General features: G+C 41.0%; 1 pseudogene; it reads left to right on the top strand.

Annotated features, from left to right (window-relative positions):
- The first annotated feature begins 2,649 nt into the window (after positions 1-2,649).
- Positions 2,650-3,493, top strand: LOC101277828 (kunitz-type protease inhibitor 2-like; annotated as a pseudogene).
- Positions 3,494-13,399: the final 9,906 nt, after the last annotated feature.

The following is a 13,399-nucleotide window of genomic DNA, read 5'->3' as shown; positions in this document are numbered from 1 at the left end:
TTCCAAAATGTTAATAGTGCCACAGCTGAGAAGTCTGTTTTAGCTAAATCTAGGAGCTTGGGGTTCTCTAAGCTTTGATGTCTCTCATATACTACTATTCCACTTGTCAAGACCCCACTCTTCCCTAATTTAGCTTAACCTGACATTCATATAAAATGCTTGGCAAAGTATGTGGATTCACATACTAATATAATTTACCAAATCACAGAATCAGTCTCTGAATTTGGTTTTCAGTTACCTCAGCCCTATGACTACAAGCAATAAGAGATTTTTACAACACTATCCCATAAAGGCTTTTGAGTTTTATTCTATTAAGGCAACACTTTTGCAATTTGAGTATGTCACCTGCTTGCTTTAAATTACCCCATGCGATTAAAGGCACCCATCATGGTTTAATCACACCTGTTCCCCTTTAAATTGAACTATGGCAACAGCTATCTGATTCCCCAGAGCTTCCTCCTCAGTGCGTACATAGTGCCATATAATCATACAAAATAACTTGATTGGCTATTTTTCCATTGCATACGGAATGCCACTTTACCATCATGGAATATGAAAGAAAGTCTCTGCATTTTGTCTGACCTCTATGTAATAACCGTTTCCCTGAGGACATGTTGCCTGCAGCCCACTGTCTGGAACCACTAGATAGTAAGCTCCATGGAGCCAGGGACCAAGCCTATCTTATTAATCACTGTATTCCCAGCACCCAGGCTGTACTTGGCACATAGCAGGCACCTAGTTAATATTTGTTGAATTAATTAGTAAAGTTAAATGTCAATTCCTCTAAGAAACTTTTTTATTAAAGTGCTTATTACATATGTTTCTTCATCTGCTTTTCCTCCTCAACTAAGTCTCTCAAGACAGAGACCTAATAACAAAGATACTTAGTAACCTAGTTACCAAGGTACAGGAAAGACCTTTCAAACAACTCATACAATAAAACCAACACCCCTGCTACCATCGTCAAAAGAGACAGTGTGAAAGAACTGAGAGCTTAAGAACTTATAGGCTCTTCACATAGGGAAGTAAAACTGTGGAAAGGCTGAATAGCTTACGTTTCTAAGTACACGCAGTACTGGTCTCCAAGAGATAATCAAACTGCTTTCACTCCTATCCTCCCCAAAAATGCCCTCTTGAAATGGCCTGAATTTTTTTTTTACATCCTAATAATGAAAGAAATTCTTCCAAATTTAAATTCATTTGAACAGGCATTCTTCTTTAAAATAACAATTATATCTGAAAATGTTAAGAGGTTGGCTATTAATAATCCATGTACTCATTAGGGCAAATCACTACAGTAAAGTTACTTTTTTTCTAATATCAGAGACTCTCCAAAACAGGAATGTAGGTAATTTTAGTGCAAAGAGAGCTTTGACAGGAGAAGATAGGCTTGAATGGACTGGGGCAACGTGGTAACTAGGGTAGTTAGCACCAAGCACTATGAAGTAGAAGAGAAGCAGATAAGAGAAGTGAAAGGATGCTGAAGACAATATACACCAATTTACAAACTGCCTAAGATCACTTCAAGACTTAGAGAACACAGGTCTTCCCTGGTGGCGCAGTGGTTAAGAATCCGCCTGCCAATGCAGGGGACACGGATTTGAGCCCTGATCCGGGACGATCCCACATGCTGTGGGGCAACTAAGCCCATGCGCCACAATTACTGAGCCTGCGAGCCACAACTACTGAAGCCCAGGTGCCTAGAGGCCGTGCTCCGCAACAAGAGAAGCCACTGCAATGAGAAGCCTGCGCACCACAACAAAGAGTAGCCCCCGCTCGCCGCAACTAGAGAAAAAGCCCGTGCACAGCAACCAAGACCCAACGCAGCCAAAAATAAATAAATAAATTTATTTATTTTTTTAAAAAAGACTTAGAGAACATCTTCGGCTCCTGTTTCTGCACTTCACTTGCTCTCTGGTTAGTACTGTGGTTCACCTGCTTCTAAATTAAGGATTACATGATGGATTCTGGGAGGAGGCTTCTTCTGAACATGAAGTCCACTAAATACCACCACTGTGCTGCTCACTTTCCTTGCAGCCACAAAATTGTGCATGCCCAATGCCCCGTTAGTACTGTTGAGGCAACAATTAACTTTCTGCCACTTTGGAAGGTCTAGAGCTCTCAAAAAAGTCTTGTGGCTAAATTACCTGACACAGAGCTAAGAATGATTCAATGACTGCTTACAGAGTATAAAAACTGATTAATTCCACTCAAGGGGAAAAAATCACTGACAAAACCAAACACTTTCACTAATTACTGTACTGCCACTCCATAAACACATGGTAGCTTTTATAGTAAAAAAAGATAGTTCCACTATGCTGAATTACAATCACTTAGTTGAACGCTAAGCATAATTTAATTTTATTAATTTTGAGGGGATTTGTATAAAATCACTTCCTTAATTTTATGAAATGCAGATTACAATACAGACTGTTTGCCATGATTTAATGCATAGCTTGTTTTTTTATTTTCCTTTCAGTCTATGTATATTTGATTAATAAATAATAAAAATAGAACCAAACACAGCAGTAGTTCTCAGCTTACCTTCTTCCAGTAGAAAAAGTTTCCATTTCTCCATGGATAAACCAACGTTTACGGGAAGTGTGACAAAAAGTCACTTTGTTTTTATATTTCAAAAAAAAAATCCTAGGGGTGGAGCCCCTCATGGCGCAACTGTGTGGGCTGAGGCGGTACTGGGCACCCCTCACCCTGCTGGCATCGCTGCTCCTCTCCCGCTGAGGCGGCCGACGGAGAATGTGGCGTCCATGGAAGCAAGGGCATCTACTAAAAGTGAGGTGTTTCTCCAGCCACACACAGCTGCACAGACTTTTGCCGAGTTTCGAAGAGTGTGGGGAAATGCCGGGCCTCCATCCCTAAGTGGTGGTACAATGTCACTGACGGATCCTGCCAGCAGTTTGTGTATGGAGGCTGTGGAGGGAATGACAATAATTCCATGACCAAGGAGGAGTGTCTTGCAAAGTGTGCTGGTGTCACAGTAAACACCATCGATGACCTGTCCAGGAATGGAGCAGATTCCTCTGTCCCAAGTGTTCCCAGAAGGCAGGATTCTGATGACCTGTCCAGTGATATGTTCAACTATGAAGAATACTGCACTGCCAAGGCCGTTCCTGGGGCTTGCCGCGCATCCTTCCCACGCTGCTACTTTAATGCCGAGAAGAACTCTTGTGATAATTTCACCTACGGCGGATGCCGGGGCAATAAAAACAGCTACCCCTCCAAGGAGGAGTGCGTGCAGCGCCGCTTCGGCAAGCAGTTGTGTCCTGCCCTGGCCTGCACTAAAGCGGTGGTCCTGGCAGGGCTGTTCGTGATGGTCCTGACGCTCTTGCTGGGAGCCTCCGTGGTCTGCCTGATCAGGGTGGCGCGGAGGAACCAGGAGCGCGCCCCCCGCACTGTGCGGAGCTCTGGGGACGACAAAGAGCCGCTGGTGAAGAACACTTACGTCATGTGAATGCCCTGCCGCCAAGGGGCTGCCCTCCTCAATCCCCCGTTAATGAAGAGAATCTGGGAAGGGAGGGGAGACAAGTGTTGAACGCATCTGTGCTTTTTCAAATAGAGTGATTGGTTTGTATTTGCGCGATCATTAGGGCTTTTGGTCTGTTTGTTAATCCAGAAGGTAAGAGGGCTGCTCCCTGGTCTCCCGGGATGGGTTTGCTTTGGAAATTCTTAGTGAAGGGCTGTGCACGTTGCAAATGGTCTTAGCCCTAGATCAGAGTCGGTTCCTCTTCGATTTATTTCTTTGCTCCACGTATAGTTTTCTTAGCTTATGTTGAATCCTATTGTCTCCTTTCCGATCACAAAAGTAATGTTTAATAGTTTCCTTTGTTTGTTTTCTGTTTTGTTTTTTAAAGTAAGCAGAAACATGTTTTTTTAATTAGGATTCTGAAAGGAAGAAGTAAAATGTACAAGTTTAATAAAAACGGCCTTCCCTTAAAAAAAAAATCCTAAAAGTGGAAGGAAAAAGCAATCATTAGTTTACTTCCTATATATGGTTTGACTAACTTTTAGTAACCATAACCCCTATGTTCAGTACAGATTAGAAGAAACCTTATATTCAGACCATTTTAACTCTTCAGGGTATGTGGATTCTATCAGGAATAAACTTTTAATTTTTCTTTTAATTGAAACAGTGTTTACTATTAAAAAATCACATGGCACTGAGAAGCAGAAAAGAAGATTTGAATAAATGGAGAGAGATATACTTGTGGATCAGAAAACTGGCCCTTCAGCCATCCATGCACTACGGACTTCTGCCAGGTGGTTAGCTTCCCTAAGCCTGTCATGAAATACCGACAGATTTCCTGCTTCCCTCAACTAGTCAACTGGTATCTTTGGATTTTCTCTTTCAATCTAATCCACCTGCCATTATCTCCCTGCCTTTTGAATTGTATACATCACTTTATCCCTTGAGTTTCCTTTGCCTAAAAAGAACCCTTTCTTCACCATTTTCTGTTCTTGGTAAGATGCAGCACTTTTTTCCCAGGTCACACCAGCCCAAGAGTAAAGTATTAAGTCTCCCAAATCCGTATGTCTCTGACTCTGATTCGGACTCTACCAGCACTTCAAGAGCTCCAGGTTCCCTGCCACAGCTTTGGGTGCCCCAACGGCTGCCTCATGGATGCTCTACAGAAAAATCCTCTTAATTGCCCACTTGGTTGGCGCCATTTGCTCTTCTGCTGCTGCTGTTCCCTGGCGTTGCTAATGAACAAAACAGCAGCCATGCTGCCGTGGCCACCGACGGTACTATAGCTAGCTACTGGGACCCACCAACAGGTACCAGTCCTGACGGAACCTGCCGATGTCTGTGCCATGGGTCCTGTCCTCTGACACTTCCCAAGCCTTGCAACTGATGCTATTGACACTTTCTGTTCTCAGTGTTACAGCCACTATAATTCCTACACCATTTTCCACTTTAGCTACCATGCTCTATCATTCTGAGTCTGAGAGTTGGGCTATAGAACTAAATGCATAAGCCATTTAGATCATCTGTCCACTACAATGCTGGCCAAATGTCCTTCAATCAAACATAGGCTGCTGAAAAATCTTCCCTAGTTTAAAAAATTAAGCATTTATTTATTCTGCCTTTTTAGGAAAAACTTAATTCATCTCCAGTTGATAAAGGAAAGCTCCTCTTTATTGAAGAATGCTAGATAGTGATAATAAATGTAAAAAGAATGGGAGAATCAGAAAATCACCATTTGGCACCCCCTGCCCCTCAATGAAATAATTGATTCAAGCAACAACCATCAGTGGATGTCAAAAAAGATAAATAAATAAAACAAATATGGCAAAATGCTAGCACTTACTGAATTAAGTGGTGGGTAAATTCTTTTAATCTTCTGAAAAAAATTTTTTCAATAGCAAGTTGGGGCAGGGTCAAGTCTCCCTTAAGGTGAGGTCTTTCTCATGAGGATTGGTGTTCCTTTATGTAAATGGAACCCTGGAGTCATCTACCCATGCCAGAAGCCAGATATATACTGACTTGTGAGGTGAGCACAGCTTCAGCCTGAGCTGAGAGCCCGGCTACACTTCAGTCATAGTGCCTTCCTGATGCCTTCCTCTTTCTGACCCTTTCAGCTCTGTTTCCTCCCATCTGTCTTAAGGACAACCCTTGAAAACAAATACGAGTTTACAATTGCATAGTCACAACAGGGAGCAAACCAGAACCATCTGGGGAGCTTTTTCAAAAGATACACACCCAGAGCCTGACCTATAGATATTTCCATTCTTGGGCGGGCCTTGGGCACATGATCTTGAAAAAGTCTCCAGATAACTCTGATATACCTCTCTGAAAGAGAGGTGTTTCTCTGAAACTATACTTAGGCTTTTTCCTGAAGAATCTATACAAACATCCCTGACTTACAATGGTTCAACTTAACAATTTTTTGACTTTACAATGGCATGAAAATATGCATTTAGAAGAAACTGTACTTTGAATTGCGAATTTTGATCTTTTCCCAGGCTAGCGATGGCACTCTCTCTTGATGCTGGGCAGCCACAGCCCCCAGTCAGCCACACAATCACAAGGGGAAACAATTGATACACTTAAAACCATTCTGTACCCAGACAACCATACTGTTTTTCACTGTCAGTACAGTATTCAGTAGATCGCATGAGACAGTCAACACTGTATTATAAAATAGCTTTGTGTGAGATGATTTAGCCCAACTGTAGGCTAATGTAAGTGTTCTGAGCACCTTTAAGGTAGGCTGGGCTAGGCTATGGTGTTCAGAAGGATAGATGTACTAAACGCATTTTCAACTTACAATATTTTCAACTTATGATTTCAACTTAGGTTTATTGGAACATAACCCCATCATAAGTTGAGGAAGATCTGTATACATAAGAAAGGATGGGGGCAGATTTAGAAATTGAAAAGATAAATATCAACTTAGGAAACTGAAAAAAATTCAAATTGTTGGTATGGTAGTTATTAATGCTGCTCACTGGTGTCTAATTCTCTCTTTCCTAAACCCAGAAAACTGCACTTTCCCCTGCTTGTTTGAAGTTGGACCTAGCTGTGTTACTGGCTTTGGCCAATGAAATATAAGCAGCAGTGCATGTGTCACTTCCAAGCAGAAGGCTTCAAGAGACAGCGCACAAGTCACCATATCCCCTTTTCCCTCCCTTGGTGATGGTGGAAGCACATGTTAAGATGTGCTGAGATCCCTGGGTGACTATGATGAAAAAGCCTCTGTCATCCCAGGACATGAAATGGGAGTAAGAAATAAAGATTTTTGTGGAAAATCATGGAAATATGGAAGTTGTTCATTTCTGCAGCATAATCTACTCTATCTGGACTGATAAACTGGCAAACCTTCTTTCACAGAGCCAAAGCAATTTAAAGAGAATCAGTTCTGTCTTCATCAATGACTAAAAATTTACAGAGACGGTGTTGATAGAGGGAAACGGGGGAGCTTTAGGGTCAGAGCTACCTGTTTAAATCCATGGTGTCATTGTTTGTTGTAATAATAAAAATAGTATATAATGTCTGTGTAATATACAATTACTTTAGTAACCACTAACACTTATGAAGTGCTTACTATGTGCCAGGCACTGTGCTGAGCACTTCACATGGATTATTTCACTTATTCTTCCATAACTTGCCCAAGGTCAGAGAGCTAGGAAATGGCGGAACAAGGATTCTAACACAGGCAATGCAGGCACAGAGCCTGTGATCTTAACTACACCTCTATTTGCCTCACTCATTTGCCTCTTCTATAAATGGAGATTAGGCAATATGCAAAAAGGTAACATGAGTGATTACTTATCATGACCTATGGGAATGCAGTACTGTAAAAAGACAGGGAGCACAGGCACAATAATCAAATGCTACATTACTATACTTGCATTACTTAATGGCTAGTATCGAAATGATCACTGTTAACTTCTTTAAAGAAAGGTTTTTTAAAGTAAAGATACAGTGTACAAACAAATAGCACCCATAAAATGCCCAATGATGTAGTAACTGTATCCAGTAGCTCCAAGCCATTATGTCTTAAAGTCCAGGAAAAAAGTTTTCAAGAATAGCGAGAGGATATTTTACGCTCAGCTAGCCGCAAATGATATACTGGGATCATTCATTTTAATTACCTTACGTTCATATATCAATTGTTAACTACATAAGAAAACACCATTATTAAATGTGAAGCCATTTGTTCTGGGCCCTTTCTTCGTTTGTTTAACTTCCTCCTTTCTTTTGCTTCCTTATATAATACCGTAAGAGTACAAGTATAGACTTTCTACATAGACCGTCATGTCTTCTGCAAACAAAGACAGTTTTATTTTCTCCCTTCCCAATCTGTATACCTTTTACTTCCATTTCCTGTCTTATTCATTAGCAAGGACTTCCAATATGATGTTGAAAAGGAGTTGCCTTGTTCCTGATCCTAGTGGGAAAGCTTCTAGTGTCTCACCATTAAGCATGATGTTCACTGTAGGTTTTTTGTACATGTTCTTTATCAAGTTGAGGAAGTCCTCTCTATTCCTACCTTACTCAGTTTTTATGATTAATGACTATTGGATTTTGTCAAATGCTTTTTCTGCATCTATTGATAGGATCATGTGACTTTTCTTCTTTAGCCTGTTGATGTGATGGATTACACTGACTGATTTTCAAATGTTACACCATTTTATATGTAACTGTATATAATTCTTTTATACATTGTTGGATTCCATTTGCTAATATTTTGTTGAGAACTTTTGCACCTATGTTCATGAGAGATATTGGTCTGTAGTTTTCTTTTATGTAATGTCATTGTCTGATTTTGATATTAGAGTAATCCTGGCCTCACAGAATGAGTTAGGAAGTACTCCTTCTGCTTCTATCTTATGGAAGAGACTGTAGAGAATTGGTATAATTTCTTTCTTAAATGTTTGGTAGAAATCACCAGTGACCCCATCTGGGCCTGGACTTTCTGTTTTAGAAGATTATTACTTATTCAATTTCTTTAATAGATAAAGACCTATTCAGATTGTCTATTACATGATCTTTTGATAAGAAGGGTTCATTCCACCTCTCTTGCTAAGATCTTCCATAACTTTTGGCTTCATAATTTCCTTCTCAGTTTGGCATATGCCTTTTAGTCCATTGTTATCTCTTATCACTCCCACTCCCTGCATATCTGACTACTTACATTTCTCCCAAAATGTCAAACTCTGTCATACTCCCATGCAGTTACAAGGGCTTCTCTGTATTCCTAAGGCATCCTTTTCTAACTTGTATTTATCCTATCGAACTCAGCTTTCTGCAGAAGCGTTTCCTGATGTTTCCAGGCAAGTTAGCTGCCGCATTCAACCTGTATAATAGAGAAACAAAAATTATTCTTTAAAATTACCAAAAAAGTCCAAACTTTTTAATAGTTATTTTAAATGTTCGACGTAATTCAAGGTATGCAATAAATACTGACCTGGTTGTGGATTGTGTCCTTTATAAATTCATTATCTAAGACAGACAGACACACTTTGACACAGCACATCAACGACGATACAAACACTGAACAATAAAGTATCATTTCAAGATAAAGGTGAAGTATATATCAAGATTGAAGACAAACGTGAGTACTCATTTAGGTGTATGCTTAGATGTGTCACTTATTAGGAATGCATTACAAAATGTTTGAGTCTTTTTGTTTCTTTTTATTTATCCTGAATGATTAAGCGCTTACACTCTGAAGTCATATAGACTTCAAACAAACACTACTTATAATCTGTGAGATCTTGGGCAAGGGAGTAAACCAAGCCTCAGTTTCCTCATGGAAATAAAAAATAAACAGTAACTGGTAGTGATATTAAATGATGGTATTGATATTATTTGAATTATTAAAAATAGTGTCATTATGTAGACCTCTCTTTAATTCCACATACAGTGATGGATAAAATATTTTTTTATCATGAATCCTTAGTGCCCTGTGAATAATAGCCTGTTGAAAAGAGAACCCTTTCTCCAACATAGTGCCCCTTTATTTATTTTTATAACTTTGACAGAAGTAGTTGAATACAGCGGCCACTAGATGGGGCAACATTCCTAGCAGAGTAATCCTTCCTAACCAAGAACTTTCAGTATTTATTAAAAATAAATCATGTCTAGAAAAATAATCACTCATAATTATAGGTTACCTGGATACATTTTACAGGGAAACATACATGACTTTGAATACCTCAGAGATATTAATATGAGAAAACAAGCAGGACAAAGATTTGAATACACCATAGTCATATGTGGTATTACGGGCTGAACTGTGTTCCCCCAAAATTCACATGTTGAAATCCTAAACCCTGGGACCTTAGAATGTGACTGTATTTGGAGGTAGGGTCTTTAAAGAGGTAATTAAGTTAAAATGAGGTCATTAGGGTGGGCCCTAATCCACTACGACTGGTGTCCTTATAAGAAGAGGAAATTTGGACACAGAAGTGTACAAAGAGAAGACGATGTGAAAACACAGGAAGAAGACAGTTATCTACAAGTCAAAGAGAGAGACCTGGAACAGATGCTTCCCTCAGGCCCGTTAGAAGAAACCAACTCTGCTGAACCTTGATCTTGGACTTCTCACTTCCAGAACTGTAAGAAAAATATACTTCTGATGTTTAAGCCGCCCAGTCTGTGGTGTAAGAAAAATATACTTCTGATGTTTAAGCCACCCAGTCTGTGGTACTTTGTTATGTAAACCCTAGCAAACTAATACATGTGGAAAGGAATACCAGAAAGAAAACTCCATGAGGGCAAGAATTTTTGTCTTTTTTGTTCATTGTTTTATCCCAGGCACCTACAACGATGCCTGGCACATAATAGGTATCAACAAATATTTGCTTTGTGAACTGATAAAGAAGATTAATAAAATTCTTGCCATAGATGACTCTATTAAATACCACCAATGTTTCAGTAATGCTTTTTATTTTCATAAGACCTGAGGACACAAACACCCAGTGCTCTTACCAAGTGCTGTGGTGTAATTGGTCTGCTGCCACAGCTCAAATGTACAAAATCCACTGGTGAAACTCCTGTTATGATTCAGTTCCGGAGTAATTTCCTGAAGAACAGAAGAGCTAAGAAGACAAAAATGCTGCTGTAATACAATAAAAGTGAATTAGTCCACATAGAGAAACAGATCAACCTAGTTAGACCCATCCTGGTGAAAATGCCACATACAGACATAGCTTGCTGGTACTGCTGTCCCCTCAAAAGCATTTGGTTAGCTGATTTCACTGCAGTCACTGTGAACAGCCTGGAATCATAATTTAAAGGAAAAGAAAATAAATAAGGACTTTTCTCTGTTGTTCTTAAAGCATTTCTTATGTGGACATAGGAAAAAGACTAATTAAATTTCCTTCTGACTTATTCAATTATGAATTCATGGTGCATGTCTGTCTCAAACCCATCTCCATGTCTTAATGTCATCGCTGTCACCATCAATCAATACTTAATTTGGTACCCTGAATATGCTAGGGAAATAACAGCAAAATAAAACTTGAAAGAAATATGGAATAAATACTCTGATTTTAACTTATATGCAAATATACTTTAAATAACAGCTAGAGGAAAAATTCACCAAAATGATAATAGTTCTGTTAGAGGCAATAAGAGGAGAAGTAATTCTTTCTCTCTTCAAATTATTTGTAATTTCATATAATAAGTCTCAGTTTTTAAAGCATAAAGTTCTCAAAAAACATTCTAACTTCTAATCACTACTGGAAGAAATTTTAGGACTAGAAATTCCCCCAAAGGGAGAGGGTGATACAATATTTATTTTTAAAGTACATTTAATCAATACATTTATACATAATATGCATAAGAAAGCCAGAATACAACAGTTTCAGGGGCAAGTGAAATTCAGCGTTTTAAAATCTAAATCTGTAAATTCCGATCTATTCTGAAAGTAATCTAAAAATCAAGTCAAGTCTTGTTCTCAGCTTGGGGCCTGGAATTAGCTCCCGAACTGATGCAACCTGAAACCAGGGCCAACAAGTGTTTACCAAATTCTTTCTCCCAAAGGGTGAAGCCTCTTTTCTAATTCTCCAGAAATGATGCTGTTGGAATTGCCTTGAGAATTGAATCAACGCAGCAGGCAGGAGTACAAACATTAAATTCATTCTGAAATATTTTCCTTTCCAGCAAAAATGCAAGCTAAATACTTTTTCACAAATTGATTATGCAATGTGTAATCAAGCCCTCCTTTATTAAAAGTTTTAATTAGCCGCCTGTGCATTTGCTCCTCATTCCTGGGAACCGCGGCATAAACAGGAAGTTCATGCCTCTTGGGGCTTATTCGTTATGGAATGAAAAAAATGAAGCTGTGGACTTTCTCCAGGATAATTTAGAGAGAAAGGATCATTAAATAACTGTACTCCCCTCCTTATCTGCTCCAGAAGGCTTATAAACCAAGTGACTGCACAAGCTGTACTCCACCCCCAGGAATATAAGCAGTTCCTTCCCACATGTGACTGGAGATCAACTTGAGAGCTCTGCATTAGCCGTGAACCACACACTAGTGTCTGTACCCCAAAGCAACGATGATCAGCCACTCTCTCAACACCTGTTAACAATCGTGTGTGCTCCACTTTCTACCCTGACCACCACAAGGCTCCAGACCTAAAACTAGAGAGAAAGTCTACCATTTCAATTACCCAAACACCACAAAGTGTTAGATATTACAAGGCCAAAGGGAGAACTTTGTGGTGATGGAATAGCTCTGTATTTGACTTTAGTGGTGATTATACAAATCTGTGCTTGAGACAAAATGGCATAGAACTATATATACATTTGCGCCACTGTCAATTTCCTGGCTTTGATACAGATAAGTAAGACGTAACTATTGGGGGAAACTGGGTAGAGGGTACCTATAACCTCTCTGCACTGCCTTTGCAACTTCCTGAGAATCTGTATTTATTTCTGCATGAAATGTTTTTAAAAGTGCACCTGCTTGTGTGCATCACCATACTTTGAACGGTTTGCATTCGGACAAGTTTTATCGAGAATAAAACACAGCCTGGTTTTCAAAGGTGAGGTTTCAGCCACCACCCAGCACAAAGCGTGAGGTGCGGAATACTCTTGCCTCTGCTTTTCCCTCCGCCTGGGATTCCCTTTCCGACCTCCCGCCCCGCCAGTCCCCCTTCCCAAGGGTGGCTCCTTCTCATCTTTCAGGTCACACCTCAATGCCACCTCCTTACAGCAGCCTTCCCTTGTCCCCTTAACTAGAGTAGCTGCCCTCGGCTATCCTCTGAGTCCCCCGTGCCCTTCGTCGCGCTCTTCCCCCCGTATAATGACTTGTTTACTTGCTTGTTACCTGTGTCAACTCCACGAGGGCGGGCCCCGTGTCTGCTCCTTGCCCGCTCCGCTCCTAGCAATGAGCACGCTGCTTGGCGACGGCAAGGGCTCGGAAAGGATTTTACTTGAATAAAGGGCACCACACTCGAATTCATTCCCTTGGGCTCGAGGGTGGTCGCGCCGCTTTCTTCCCCTCACACTATGGGTGCTCCCAGTCTAGGGCTGGGCGAGGCGCCCTCACTCTGGCCACACAACACAGGTGCCTCTCTGCCTCCTCCCTTCACTCGGACCCTACCCCGCCCAAGGAAGGCACCATTTTCTTCTAATTCGTCTGCCCAGAAGGGGCGCCTTTTTCTTCTTCGTAGCCTTTTCTCAGGCCATCCTCTCTACCCCGTCCCCTGTCTCTTCAGCCGCAATTCCCAGCCCTGTGGCCTCCGCCCCTCCCTTCCGGCACCGCCCCACCCTTCCGGTGCTGCCCCCGGCCCGGACCCCCGCCTCAGGGGTCCTTCGCCCCTCAGGCCACGCCCCTCAGCCCTTGGATAGCGGGAAGCTCCCCAGAAGCTGCCGCGCGGGAGGGGAGGGCGGTGGAGGGTGGGGGCGTGTCCTCCTCGGTCCTGG

The sequence above is a fragment of the Orcinus orca genome, chromosome 6 (assembly GCF_937001465.1).
Source record: "Orcinus orca chromosome 6, mOrcOrc1.1, whole genome shotgun sequence".
Classification (NCBI taxonomy): domain Eukaryota; kingdom Metazoa; phylum Chordata; class Mammalia; order Artiodactyla; family Delphinidae; genus Orcinus; species Orcinus orca.
This window is presented reverse-complemented; position numbering and strand designations above follow the sequence as displayed.